The sequence below is a fragment of the Bubalus kerabau genome, chromosome 19, assembly GCF_029407905.1.
Source record: "Bubalus kerabau isolate K-KA32 ecotype Philippines breed swamp buffalo chromosome 19, PCC_UOA_SB_1v2, whole genome shotgun sequence".
NCBI classification, from domain to species: Eukaryota; Metazoa; Chordata; class Mammalia; order Artiodactyla; family Bovidae; genus Bubalus; species Bubalus kerabau.
Window position 1 is genome coordinate 47,664,884 of NC_073642.1, and position 12,719 is coordinate 47,677,602.

Here is a 12,719-nt window from a genome sequence, read left to right on the forward strand (position 1 = left end):
CACGACTGAAGCGACTTAGCATGCATGCATGCATGCATTGGAGAAGGAAATGGCAACCCACTCCAGTATTCTTGCCTGGAGAATCCCAGGGACATAGGAGCCTGGTGGGCTGCCGTCTATGGGGTCGCACAGAGTCAAATGCAACTGAAGTGACTTAGCAGCAGCAGCCTTAAAAAGGAAGGAAATTCTGATACACGCTACAACACGGATAAACTTTGAGGACACTGCACTAAATGAAACAAGCCAGGCACAAAAGGACAAACGATACACGATTACACTTATATGAGGTACCTAGAGTAGTTCAATTCCTAGAGATAGAGAGCAGAGTGATGGTTGCCCAGGGCTGGGAGGAGGGGAATGAATGATGAATAATTATTTAATGCACACAGAGTTTCAGTTTTGTAAGACAAGAAGAATTTTAGACATGAATGGTAGTGATGATTGCAAAACAATGTGAATATATTATTAATGCTACTGATGGCAAATTTTATGTTATGTATTTTATCATAGTGAAGAACATACCTAAATTTTAAAAGCTGGCAAAAAAAGTTTCACCATTCAAACTCGAGGAGTTTGAACATATGTATGTAAGCAAGCTAGCCAAACACTCTACTCCTGTGATGTATGCATGCTGAGAGTGATGATACTCAAACTTCTGTGAGAACAAGATAAAGGCATCAGACAAATGATCGAATACCTCAAGAATGTTGTGAATATACAGATAATACTAGATTCAGAACAAGAAATAAAGAGAATGATGTTATTATTATAAATAATACATTTATTATTATGCTGCTGCTAAGTTGCTTCAGTTGTGTCTGACTCTGTGTGACCCCATAGACAGCAGCCCACCAGGCTCCTGAGTCCCTGGGATTCTCCAGGCAAGAACACTGGAGTGGGTTGCCATTTCCTTCTCCAATGCATGAAAGTGAAAAGTGAAAGTGAAGTTGCTCAGTTGTGTCTGACTCCTAGTGACCCCATGGACTGCAGCCCACCAGGCTCCTCCGTCCATGGGATTTTCCAGGCAAGAGTACTGGAGTGGGGTGCCATTGCCTTCTCTGATTTATTATTATAAATAAATATAATTATTATTATAAATAATTATAAATAACACAATGAAACACATTTGCAAATGCTAATTTACTCCTGTGTTTCACATTGTACTAATATAGTAAAAGTTTATTATTAAAATACAATGTTAAAATCTTTGGCAACTCTAAAACTATAGTGCATTCAAGAATTAAGTCCTCTCCCTTCTAAATTCTGTATTTACTAAAGCCATTAAATAAGTGTTAGTCACTTAGTCGTGTCTAACTCTGCAACCCCATGGACTGTAACCCACTAGGATCCTCTGTCCATGGAATTCTCCAGGTAAGAATACTGGATTTGGTAGTCATTCCCTTCTCCAGGGGATCTTCCAGACCCAGGGATTGAACCCAGGTCTCCTGCATTGCAGGCAGATTTTTTTACTGTCCAAGCCACCAGGGAAGTCCTTTACTAGCCATTAGCAAAGCAAAAGAAAGAAGCATGTGTGGTTACTTTAAATGTAATTCATTGAATTTAACTATGTATACCATAAATAAACTCATATTTTGTCAGTTATTAATGCCAACAAATATATAGGGTCATAGGTAAATAACAGCAATGGTAATTCTAACAAAAGCTAAGTGTCTGCATTTTTAAATCTTTCAATAACATTAACATGTGCCTCCTCAAACTTTTATGTTATACACGCATCTGCCTGTCTGATACAATCAACATTAAGAAAAAGACCTTCTAAATACCGAGTAGGTGAAATTTTTCTTCCATAAATCATGACTTCAAATGTGTTGTCACAATTCTCAAAAGTCCAATTAATTAAAATCCAAGTAACAGTTGGTTTTGCTCAACAACTGCCCGGCCTAGCAGTCCTATGAAAGATGGCCACCCCTATAATCTTACTAATACCTCTAGGCTGTCAGTGCGTCATGGCCCGAGCATGAAATCTAACTTGACAGATAATGGAAATGAGCTATTAACACAAACCAACCTATGCTCAGACCATGTTTTAGTATTTTATATGTGTTTATTTGGCATAAAATTACAACTTTTCTCTAGACTGTCTTGGAGCAAACCCATTCTGGAAACTATTTCTCTTTTGTAAAAAATTTGTTAATACTGAGAAGTTTCTTAATTCTATATCCTCCAACCCTCCTCACTCCACCCCACATGCTCAGCAAAAGTTTCTAAAAGTGATTTAGTTCTCTAATCTTTAGGCTGTTTCAACTCTTGCCTTTTGAAACAGCCCATAAGTGATAATGAAATGCATAAAGGAACGAGAAAGAGAATCCAATTACATCTACCTGCATAGCTCAGCTGCACACCAAGTAACAATAAACAGGCATTCTTAAGTCACAGCATTTCACTGGAAATGGGGCAGAACTTGTGTATTTTAACAACTTTTTACAACTAGCAACCACTATAGCATTTATTTTACTTTCTCAAAGAAAACCAGAGAAGGTTCATAATTTAAACTAAAGGGTCTTTCAGCCTTGAAGACAAAAAGCACTTCTGCTTAGCACCTGAGTAATAATGTGAGATGTGTACAGGTGAATTAAGAAGACTAGACTCAAAGATAGTTTGTCTTTGGTCAGTCTGAAGCACATGACTCCTTTCCAGCCCTGCGATCATTTATTATCCAGCAAAGAAAAGCTGGGTTTTTGCTCCATAAACACAGTGGTGGTCCTCAGCTTATGATGATTTAGCATGTCTGCTCTGAAATGCATGACACAGACTGTTCCAGAAAGGTCTCTCTCATATACAGACACACACATCTGATGGTATTTCAGGTCTGATTTACTTTTGTGTCACTAAAGCCAGAGTTTTGGTCACCTGCACACATTTTCACTCTCAAATGTGACACTCAAAACAAATTTTAGGGTGTACTTTATTTTAAGCGATATATATGTGAACATACACAGCAAAAGCATCTCAGGTTTTATTGGGTTAGTAACCTGAGATTCATTTTTCCTTTTAGAAGGGACTATTTTTAAGACTTAGAAGTACTGCACTCAAAACACATTTAAGGCATTACTCTATTTTAAATGATGTGTATGTGGAAATAAATAGCAAATGCTTCTCAGGGAACGTTGGATTAGTAACTAGATATTTATTTCTCCTCTAAGAAGGGACCATCATTACTCTAAAGTATGAATATTTTATAAGAGCACAGAAAAATATATAGTATTAATAAGAAGGAGCTTTAACTCTGATGGAAGTTTGGACACACCACTTTAGAAATGCCAGTTCCTAAGTGTGCAATCATGACTTTAAATCTACATCATACATACATTCAACTACATACACAGTTATAAGTACTGCCTTATGTATGACATATGTAGGCATGTAGAATAGCTAAGTCATAGGCTCCAGTTTGTTAAAATTGCCACCCTAATTAGTTGGTATAATAATATAAGTCAGAAAACAATAATTTTTTTTAAATTAACTATATACATATAGATTTATATACTTTCCTAAGATATTTACATAAGCTTGAGTTCTGACGCTAAATTAGCATATGAATGGATTCAGTTAAGCTTGTCATCCTCAGCAGTGGTAAGTTACAAACCCAACACAGAGTCTAGCATAAACGACAAGTTTTCACTCAAATAAAACTGTTCCATAGTGAAAAACAGAAAAGAGGCAGGAGAAAAACCTAGTAAGCAATAATTTAATGAAAACCTCCTTGAAGATAATGGCAGTAACTAGACATCTAGAAGCACATAAAAAAACAACAAACATTGAGAAGCAGAAAAAGTTACTCTCTGGTTCCAAACAATGATGAAAAGTTTGTCTTTCTAATGCTCTGAGTCTACAGCTGTGCAGCCAAATACGAGAGCCACTAGGCCCAAGTGGCAACTGAGCCTGTGAAATATGGCTAGTCTGAGCTGAGATGTGCTGTGAGTGTAGAATGCACATAGGTTTCAAAGATTCAGTACTAAAAACATAATGTAAAATCTCAATAATGTTTTTAATGGATTTCATGTTGATAGGTTAATGTTTTGAATTAATTACATTAAATAATATAACCAATCTCATCAGTTTCTTTTGACTTTTTTAAAATGTGGCTACTCGGGACTTCCCTGCTGGTCCAGCGGTTATGGATTCACCAGGGGACAGAGGTTCGATCTCTGGTAGGAGAGCTAAGATCCCACACGTTGCAGGGCAAAACAGACCCAGTGAGGCCAGAATAAAAGTAAATAAGTAAATTTCTTTTTAGAATGTGGCTACTGAAAAATTTGAACTTACATATGTGGTTTGCAACAACTATCTAAAGGATAAAGTTACAAAATGTGAATATTGGCTGAGAAATTACAAATCACCTAGTTCAAATCCCCATATTTTACAAACAAGAAAACCAAGGCTTAGATAGAGTGATGGGTTCTGGTTAAGTCCAAATTGAGCTGTAGATTCTTTCACAGGCCAGTATTCTCTTCATGAGAGTATCATGAAGGAGAGATAACAACTTGACTTGTCTCTCAATCAAAAGTGCTTTCACACAGGTTCAAAACCCTTTTCTCATTTTTTTGAGCTATGATATAAGAACTTTAAATTATACTTACCCAAAGACATACCTTTTACGTATTATTATTAGTATGCATTTCACTGAAGATTTTTAATTCATGTCATAAACTAACATAAATTAACTAGAAGTTTAGAAGTTTGTAAGCCAAACCAATTAAAAATATACTTTAAACTTGTCTTTAAAGCATAATAAAAATTACGTCAGGGGATTCCCAGATGACTCAGTGGTAAAGAATCTACCTGCCAATGCAGGAGACACAGGAAACAAGAGACACAGGTTCGACCCCTGGGTTGGGAAGATCCCCTGGAGGAGGTCATGGCAACCCACTCCAGTATTCTTGTCTGGAGAATTCCATGGACAGAGGAGGCTGGCGGGCTGCAGTCCATGGGGCTGCAATTAGTCAGACACGACTGAAGTGACTGAACATGCCCACATGTACCCTCGCCCCCCTCTACCATCCCTCCAGGTCACACACCCATACAAAGGGCCTTCTCTTTTCCACAGTCACTCCCATATTTAGGAGATAATTTTTTTATCTTAATAAAACAATTTTTATTTTTATTACCATGATACAAAGTTTATATATTAATATCTATTTCTAGATTCCAATGTCCTGAGAGTCTGAAGTTGAGTTGAAATGGTAAATGGAAAACAGGATAGACTAGAAATCTCCATTTGCCCCTCCCCTTCCAATTCTGAGCCTACAGATATTACCCTTCAGCAGGGTTTGAGGCATTTTCAAAATAGGCAATAAATAGCACTAGTTTAAAAAAAAATTGGAGGAAAGGTTCTGTATCCAATATGTGGAAGGAAAGTCTGGGCTAAATACAGTTAACAGTTTTCTTTTCTGACATAGAAGAGGTTTTACTATGCTAAAGTATAATCTGACTCTCCAAGAGAGGGATATAATATACAGAGTTCTCCAAATGTGGTTAAACCATGTAAATCCTATTCTCAGAGAGCATCTTGAGAGACTATAATCCCATAGAATGCATTTGAGGAAACCCTGCACCATGGAATTTGCTGCAAGATACTTTACAAAATCACATATCACCCTTAACCTTTGTATTATTGCTGAATAACTACCATTTGTTTTATCAATTCATTTATCTGATAAACTTTTATTACCTTGTTATGGGTTGAATTACATCCCCCTCCAAATTCATATATTGAAACCTAATCCCCAATGCGATCATATTTGGAGACAAGGACATTAAGAAGTTGTTGCTGTCTTGTACACAGGGTTATTGTTACCATCTTTCTAAATTCCATATATATGTGTTAGTATACTGTATTGGTGTTTTTCTTTCTGGCTTACTTCACTCTGTATAATAGGTCAGTCTTATGCACTCTGTGGGAGAGGGAGAGGGTGGGGAGATTTGGGAGAATGGCATTGAAACATGTATAATATCATGTATGAAACGAGTCGCCAGTCCAGGTTTGATGCACGATACTGGATGCTTGGGGCTGGTGCACTGGGACGACCCAGAGGGATGGTATGGGGAGGGAGGAGGGAGGAGGGTTCAGGATGGGGAGCACGGGTATACCTGTGGTGGATTCATTTCGATGTTTGGCAAAACTAATACAATATTGTAAAGTTTGGAAAAAAAAAAAAAAAGAAGTTGTTGCTGTTGTTCAGTCACTCAGTCGTGTCCGACTCTTTTATGACCCTGTGGACTGTAGACCACCAGGCTCCTCTGACCATGGGATTTCCCAGGCAAGAATATAGGCGTGGGTTACCATTTCCTTCTCCAGAGGATCTTCCTGACCCAGGGACTGAACCCACGTCTCCTGCACTGCAGGAAGATTCTTTAAGGTTAAATGAATTCATAAAGAGGGCTCCTCATCTGATGGGATTAATGTCCTTATAAAAAGGAGAAGAGATACCAGAGATCCCTTTCTCTTTCCAAATGCCATGTGAGGACACAGCCAGGGCACAGCTGTCTACAAGCTGGGAAGTCATGTCCCACCAGAAACCCCCTCTGCTGCACCTTGTTGATGAACTTCTGGTCTCTAGAACTGTAGGAAATAAATTTCTCTTGTTCAAGTCACCAGTCTGTGGTTTTTTTTATTACTGCCACCTTAGCAGACTAATCATAGCTCCTACCATGTTTTAGAAAGTGCACATGGTGAATAAATAGGCATAGTCCCTGGCCACTGGAAGTCTGCATTCTAGTTAAAGGGCAGTGTGGGAAACACTGAGGATCTTTCTGGTGTTGCTGCTGCTGCTAAGTCGCTTCAGTCGTGTCCAACTCTGTGCGACCCCATAGACAGCAGCCCACCAGGCTCCCCCATCCGTGGGATTCTCAAGGCAAGAACACTGGAGTGGGTTGCCATTTCCTTCTCCAATGCATGAAAGGGAAAAGTGAAAGTGAAGTCACTCAGTTGTGTCTGACTCTTAGCGACCCCATGGACTGCAGCCTACCAGGCTCCTCCGTCCATGGGATTTTCCAGGCAAAAGTACTGGAGTGGGGTGCCATTGCCTTCTAGTCAATTACTTGACTTGGCGTCAGCAAAAACTTGCCCCACAGCCCAACCTCCAACTCACATTCTCATTTCAAGGGATAATCAAATGATTTGTTTTATAAATTATTACTTGAAGAAATGGGCCAACTGGACCTCTTATTCCCTCTCATTTTCTGGAAAAACCTGGAATCTCAAGAATCAAAGCCTAAGTCCCTGCACCCTTGTCTTGGAGTATGGAAGGATATTTCAACTAGGCAGCCAGGAATATACATTCCATGCTTCCCACCCCACCGTTCAACAGCTCTCTAAGAAACCAAACACTAGGCTCCATATCCTAACACCAAGATTTCCTCCACCATGGTTGCTGAAATCACATTGTTGATACTCTCTGCCTTGACTCTACAAAGTAAAAAAGAGGCAATCTGAAGCCAACCACATCTATCCACACCCTACAGATGCAGCCTTCTCTATCTGTCTCAGGGGAAAAGTTTTGGTAACCAAGTCACACACTATGAACTATGTCCTTCTTTAAAATTACATAAAAAGAGAAATAATTTGACTTTTCTCTTGTCATCACAAAACAAAGAAACAAAGCAAAGAACCCCTAGCAGTTACCAAGACAAATAGCCTATTTTTGAGGAATCAATAATGGTGTTCCAAAACATGGTGTAAACAACATAGTAACTTAAAATAGTGATAACATTCAAAAATATGTAACTTAGGAAATTTGGGGACCACTGATTAGTTACACTATTTCTACCACGTTTTCCACTGCACTGCTCTGAATCCTTGCAACTCTCTGCATCTCAAGTGCCAAGCTCCTTACTAACCAATGCACAGACCTTGTCAATCCCTCTAGTTATGAGACGGGAGCAAATAAAAGAAATAGGACTTTCCTTTATCTACAGACCTATCCATCAGACAGAGTTAATTATTTTGTTTAAATATTTGTATAGGAAATAGATTTTTTTGCAAAGAATTGTTTTTCAAAAATATAAACAAACAATTAAAATGTATTGTTGTTCAGTCACTAAGTCGCGTCTGACTGTTTGCAATCCATGGACTACAACAGTAAATGATTAGGTTGGTCCAAAAGTAATTCCAGTATCAAACCGTGAATTTTAGGTTATTACAAATAGACTAAAACCATCTTTATTAATCAAAATAGGAATGATTAAAATCAACACATTTTTGCCAAAAAGAAATAAGTTGATTTATTCCTGTAGCATAAAAATCCATGCTTTAGGATTCAACGAACTCTTGGAAAGTTCATCCTTCTGGTGGTGGAAGCATTTTCCACATCCTGCTGGTTGTGGAAGGATTTTCCCTGCAAAAAGTTGTCGAGAAGCTTGAAGAAGTGGTAGACAGTTGGCGAAAGGTCAGGTGAATATGACAGATGAGGCAAAACTTTGTAGCCCAATTGGTTCAACTTTTGCAGTGTTGGTTGTGCAACATGCAGTCTGACGTTGTCATGGGGAAGAATTGGGCCCTTTCTGTTGATCAATGCTAGCTGCAGTCATTGCAGTTTTTGGTGCATCCCATCAATTTGCTGAGCATACTTCTCAGAGATAATGGTTTTGCCAGGATTCAGAAAGCTGTAGTGGATCAGACACTACCAAACAGTGACCATGACCTTTTTCTGGTGCAAGTTTGGCTTTGGGAAGTGCTTTGGAGCTTCTTCTTGGTCCAATCACTGAGCTGGTCATCTCTGGTTGTCATATAAAATCTACTTTCTGTTTCATGATACAATCCAATCAAGAAATGGTTTGTTGTTGCTGTGCAGAATAAGAGAAGATGACAATTCAAAGTGATGAGTCTTTTGATTTGTGGTCAGCTCATGAGGCACCCACTTATCGAGCTTTTTCACCTTTCCAGTTTGCTGCAAATGCTGAACAACCATAGAATGGTTGACGTTGAGTTCTTCGGCAACTTCTCGTGTAGCTGTAAGAGGATCAGCCACGATGATGGCTCTCAAACTGGTCATTATCAGCTTCTGATGGCCAGCCACTCTGCTCCTCATCTTCAAGGCTTTCTTCTCCTTTGCAAAACTTCTTGAACCACTGCTGCACTGTATATTTGTTAGCAGTTCCTGGGCCAAATGTGTTGTTGATGTTGTGAGCTGTCTCCACTGCTTTACGACACATTTTGAACTCGGATAAGAAAATTATTTGAATTTGCTTTTTGTCTAACATCATTTCCATAGTCCAAAAAAAATATGATAAACAGCAAGTAGTAAGTCATTAGCAAAAAACATAAAACAAGAAATGCACATTAAAATATGATGTATAACATAACCACATTTATTAAGAATGTATTCCAATATTAAACAGCAAATTTCAAGATGGAAAAACTGCAATTACACTTACACCAACCTAATAGTAATATTCAAACAAGCCAATTGGTATTAAAATGACCTAGCTTAGCTCTGACTATCCTTCTTGAAAAAGTCACTTATCCTCTCTGAGCCTGCTCCCTCAAACTCAAAATGAAAGGAAAAGTTTATTTGATCTCTAAAATATTCCCAAATGCCATTAGTGAATAAAAAATGATTTCTTGAAAAAAATTAACTGTAAGAGCTATCTTTAGGACTCCATTCCTTTTATATTTTGCAGTGCTAAATTTTAGCCAACTCATGATTCTCTAAAAAAATAGGCTAGCTCTACTTAACTTTTAGCCATTGCAAAACTATCCAATTGAGCTGGTTTGTATTTAAATAGCAAGAAAAAGCAAAACAATGCTAACTGTATGCTTCTATTTTCTGTCTAGGCATAGAGACAAGGCCAATCTCTTGGGAGAAATGAGTATGAGATTTGTGCAAGCTAATTATGTGTGTGCTTGTATGCTGCTGCTGCTAAGTCGCTTCAGTCGTGTCCGACTCTGTGCGACCCCATAGACGGCAGCCCACCAGGCTCCCCCGTCCCTGGGATTCTCCAGGCAAGAACACTGGAGTGGGTTGCCATCTCCTTCTCCGATGCATGAAAGTGAAAAGTGAAAGTGAAGTCGGTTAGTTGTGTCCAACTCCTAGCGACCCCATGGACTGCAGCCTTCCAGGCCCCTCTGTCCATGGGATTTTCCAGGCAAGAGTACTGGAGTGGGTTGCCATTGCCTTCTCCGGTGTGCTTCTACAAGAAATGGCTAATATATTTTTGTATATTATTGTACATACTCACATTGTTTTAAAATACTCTGTCTTGTGATTGCATAAGAATTGGCAATTTGGTATCAATGCAGACCAAGTAAAATGATTACATTCAGGATACATTAACTGCTCTTAACCCCTGTTCTGTCCAGTGTTCCATACTGGACATGCCCAGGACTCAGAGAAGTAGGGCTATGGGGCCTGGCCCTTCTGTTTGAGCATTTATTATCTGCACAAACCAAGGCTGTGGATGTAAGACTCGTAACCATTTGGTTGTGTCTCCAGAGTTCTGCTACGGGTGCAGATCACAGTGAGGAAAACTCTAAGCTTTTCAGATAAGTGGTAGGTGTTAGGAAATCTCATCCAATTCAGCGGTTCTTTATCAGTGAAGCAGATAAATCTGGAGTGTTTATAATTATAGTGGAAACATAAACATATCCAGTTATTATAAGACTATATCTCACTGAAACAGACATTGGTCCATGCTACAGAATTTTCTGTCTCTGACATGGAACCAGGGTCAATTTTGTGGTAAAGTACGGTTGACAACCATGAGTTCACAAAATGACAAGAAAAAGAACACTGGACAAAGCTTATTCAATGATGGCTCTGTCTCTTTTGAACTGCCCATGAGGACATTTTACACTCTTTGAAACTAATTATCTTTTCAGATTCTCTTGCCATTAGAAATATAATACCTCTGGATTTGGCTATGGTTTTTCCTGTGGTCATGTATGGATGTGAGAGTTGGACTGTGAAGAAGGCTGAGCACCGAAGAATTGATGCTTTTGAACTGTGGTGTTGGAGAAGGCTCTTGGGGGTCCCTTGGACTGCAAGGAGAGCCAGCCAGTCCATTCTGAAGGAGATCATCCCTGAGATTTCTTTGGAAGGAATGATGCTAAAGCTGAAACTCCAGTACTTTGGCCACCTCATGCGAAGGGTTGACTCATTGGAAAAGACTCTGATGCTGGGAGAGATTGGAGGCAGGAGGAGAAGGGGACGACAGAGGATGAGATGGCTGGATGGCATCACTGACTCGATGGACGTGAGTCTGACTGAACTCTAGGAGTTGGTGATGGACAGGGAGGCCTGGCGTGCTGCGATTCATGGGGTCGCAAAGAGTCGGACACGACTGAGCGACTGATCTGATCTGATCTGATCTGAACTATTGTCAGGATTTGGACAATAGGTAAACCTAGGCAAAAGCTAACCTCAAATATTGTCCACATGGTTCTTAAGTGACCAGACTTCACAAACCAGTACATTAAAAAAAAAAAAAAATTTAAGGAATAACTGGGTTGCCAAGTTTTCACTTTGCAAAGCAAGAAAAATTTTTAGATTACCATCACCAACTCTTACCATTATTTCACAAAACAGAAAGGACATTTTAATAGCACAAAAGTAGAAAAGGGCAGAATCTTAAAAGTGACAGTTCTTTAAACTGATTAAATTAATTATGAAGATGTATTATTTACTTTTCTTATTTCACACAAACCAACAACAACTCCATTATGGATTGGTATGCTTTTAGGAAAAAATTATTTGGGAATCACTGATTCATACTGTAAAGCCTTTCCTTATTTCTACTGTATTAGGGTATCTTCTTTCTCCATTTCCCTTAAGAATGTGCTCATATTAGTTCTATTATATTAAAAGAAGTAATCAGACTATAGTGTATGGTAATAGTTGTTACACTGTAATATATAGTTGTTAATTTCTGAGTGTCCCACTAGACAAAGTTAAGAATCATTTTATTCATCTTCTGACTTCAATGCCTAAGATAACACATTCTGGATGTCTTTTTATAAATGAACAAATGATTGAGTGAATGAAAAAGAGAATAAACCAGTAAAGGAATAAACAAATGAATGGATGAAAGTCAGGCACACCAAAGACACTTTCTCAATTCCATGGGTTAGCCTGTTTTTCCCACTAGAGAAATAGATGGCTGAGAGATCCTGCTATTTCCTACATCACTAAGACAGCAATCTTGATCTGCCAGTGTGGATGTATAGCACAGTTTCACTCAAATACATCGAATCAATTCAGAGCTTTGATTACAATCTTTGGGGTTTTCCAGAGATTTCACCAGTTTAAGACTTTGTATTCTGGAACCCCACAGAATGATTCACTGGTTACATACACCCTAAGCAGAGGAATCCTGCAAAAGCTTCGTTTTGCTCATGCTTCAGATAGTCTTGCTTCAGGTACAATGAATGCAGGGTAAACTTGAACCAAAAAAAAAAAAAGAATCACAGTAGAATGAAAAATTATCTTCTTCTTTTCAGTTCCTGGCAGTACAGCTATTGAAGCAGGAAACAATATATCAATTTTTAGGGGGGAGGGTGTCTATTATTTTATGTTCTGAAAATTTATATGTGTCCATGACTATTATTATCTCTGTGGATAAATTTCTTGAAAGGTGGAATTATTTTCTCAATTTTATTACTATATATCACATACCACTGTTCCCTAAATAAGTAGTGAAATTTTTATGTGGTGGTTTAGTCACTAAGTCGTGTCTGACGCTTGCGACCCCTAGGACTGTAG

General features: G+C 38.6%; 1 protein-coding gene across 2 annotated transcripts in view; it reads right to left on the bottom strand.

Annotated features, from left to right (window-relative positions):
• Window positions 1–12,719, bottom strand: part of SLC25A21 (solute carrier family 25 member 21) — a 521,296-nt gene that overhangs the window by 291,107 nt on the left and 217,470 nt on the right. The window lies entirely within an intron of this gene.